Source organism: Tupaia chinensis, unplaced genomic scaffold (genome assembly GCF_000334495.1).
Source record: "Tupaia chinensis unplaced genomic scaffold, TupChi_1.0 Scaffold143728_1, whole genome shotgun sequence".
Taxonomy (NCBI): Eukaryota; Metazoa; Chordata; class Mammalia; order Scandentia; family Tupaiidae; genus Tupaia; species Tupaia belangeri.
This window is the reverse complement of record NW_006203577.1, coordinates 665,329-667,988: the sequence shown is the minus strand read 5'-3', so window position 1 is coordinate 667,988 and position 2,660 is coordinate 665,329. Positions and strand designations below refer to the sequence as shown.

Here is a 2,660-nt window from a genome sequence, read left to right as displayed (position 1 = left end):
TATATATATATATATCTCACACACAGCTTTGGGCAAGACTTTCTTAATTACATTTTTGCTTAAGCCAACATGAGTAAGATTTCTTTTATGGTGGTGAATATCTGTCTCCATTTTTACAATTTAACACAGTTAATTAAAAAAATAATCAAGCATGAACTGTGGTTTTTTCCTATCAAGTCTTTTCAACTAGTTCCTTCAATCTATTGAAATCTGTCATAAAATCTATTCTGCTTCCGCTGATGTATTGATACGTTCTCCTTTTCTTGGAATTCTAATCCCTATCAGTTTACCTTATTTTAATTTAGTCCCTCAATCTAAAGCAACTCTTGCTTGAGAATTCAGAGCATTTTAGAAACACTGACTATCCAATGAAATAGATTCTATAAGGCAGAAAAATCTATTTTTGTCAGATATTCTAGGAATAATTGGGGATCTAAGACAAATTATATTGCTAATTCTAGCAAATCCTATTTAGTAGGATCTTAAGAATAGTTGAAAATTGTAAAACTTAATAGCGGATAGCCATGTCCATCTGCATCACCAGTGTATTGATCCCATATGCTAAAAATGCTACAGAATTCAATTCCAAATACAGGTATTTACAGAAAATAGCATTAAAACACTCAAGCATCAACCCCACCCCTTCTCATGACCCCAGCCTAAATTCTGCAGTTTTCTCAGACCTGCCCAATCATGCCACAAAATAACTCAAGTGTACAAGAAAATGGGAAAAAAATAAATAAATAAATAAAAAGGATACTAGATGTCTTCTGTGCCCTGCCCTTTGCTCAGTTCACTCTCAGTCTGCTACAATTCAGCTTTTGGCCAAGGAAATCCCTAACCTGCGGATTTTCCATGACTCTCTTTTACAGGTACTCACTCACATTCACCAAACTAGACCAAAGGACAAGGGACTTCCCGAACTGAGGGGGTAAAAGTGGATAATTCTGCAGCTCTGCTCCTTGCCCTTTCCATAATTTTGAGGTATCTGAACACTAAAGTATAATAAGCACAATTTTAAGCCAAATCAGGTATTTTACTAGGAGTTGCTGACATACCAGAGGTTAAAACTAAGAAATCTGAATTAGCATTATCAGAGTTTACACATTTTAAAAAACATCTCCATGTAGGTTTATAGTGCTTGAAGTGACTTGTTTTCATACACTATTCACCATATTACCAGAATTCAAAATAAACTCATTTCTCATTTTCCCCCATTAGTAATTTTGACAAGTGCAAGTTATTTTACTTATAAATCAACTCTTGGGGTGGTGGTAGTTAGCCCAAATCTTTACATAAGATGTTAAACGTTAACCACACACACACAAAAAAAAGTTTTTCTAAGAGCAACTTTCCACATTGTTTTCAAACTCAACAAATTCCACAATTTTATTTTAAAAAACGAAAAATTTTGCCATTCGTAGTCACATCTTGCCTCCAATACCTCTCCAAAGCCATAAATTCTGAGTTTTTCACTTTAATTCTCCACGCCCCTCTGCCCAATACAGACCTCCCATGTGTCAGTTCATTAGAACCTCCCAATATAGCTCATTCTCAAGGAAAAGTAAATAACTAAAAAGTAATTAACTCAGCTGGTAAGAATTCTTTTTTTAAAAAAATTTTACCTTAACTTAAAATAATCTCTCTTGTCTCGATGGAGATGAAATAGTATTAATCCTTTGAGGAAACAGTTGTCAACTGCAAATACTCTCAATCAATCCCCCAGAGTGGCGTAAAAGGAGCAGTTTTCTGACAGTCTCAGTTCCCCGAATATCAATAGTAGTCATAAGATCTTTCATGGATGGTGCATCTCAATCTCTCTCTCTCTCTCTTTCTCTCCCTCTCTCTCTCTCTCTCTCTCTCTCACACACACACACACACACACACACACACACACATACGAAAAGAAGAAAAGGAAACATACCTGGCCATTTTCTAAACAGGTTTGATAGGTTCGGTTTACTTGCTAAAAGCAGAGTATTTACTTATAATCTTTTAAAGCAGATGTGGCACCAGAGCACTGGGTAAATAAAAACTTCAGAGAGTTTTAAAAACCCTGCATCTTAACTCACTTCCCCGTGGTTCAAGACGACTGGCGTAGCAAACCCCACAGCAAATGAGATTATGCAACAGGTTTTTCCTCGGCCACCTTACTCATCGCACTGGCTGCTGAGAGGTGTGCTTTCTCCAAACAATGTGGGACCCCCGGGACTTCCAAACAAGGATCTGTGCATTATGTTCAATAAACGTCTTTTATTTGGGATTTTGCCGTATCCATTCATTTCCAGATTTATTCGTCCCGTCCTGATTTACCACCAGTTTTCTTTAAAAGACACCCGGCGTCTGCAAACTTCGCTTTTGCACGACTCTCCTGTGCGATATTTCATTCTACGAAACGACCCATGATCCAGCCCCTCTGTCGTGGCCCCGGCTTGCTTTCTCACGTTTTGCGATTAGTGGACACCCAAAAGTCACCGGTGCGCCGGGCCCCGCAACACCACCACCCAAGCCCCAGTACGAAAATGGGGCTTTTCCTCGGGGGAGGGCGCAGCACCGTCACCGGCCAGGTGGCCTCGCTGCCTGCACCGGAGGCGAGTCCGGATAATGGGAACAGTCAGGCCGGGGCCCCGCGGGGCAGGCGTGTTGTGTAACAGTCGCGC

At 39.7% G+C, this 2,660-nt stretch overlaps 1 protein-coding gene across 1 annotated transcript in view; it reads right to left on the bottom strand.

Annotated features, from left to right (window-relative positions):
* The window catches only part of DUSP16 (dual specificity phosphatase 16), a 109,878-nt gene extending 107,765 nt beyond the window's left edge, over positions 1–2,113 (bottom strand). Inside the window, exon 1 of the mRNA XM_006164796.3 lies at positions 1,925–2,113. The gene's annotated coding sequence lies outside the window, so the exon portion shown is untranslated. The remainder of the gene's footprint in view (positions 1–1,924) is intronic.
* Between the last annotated feature and the right edge of the window lie 547 nt (positions 2,114–2,660).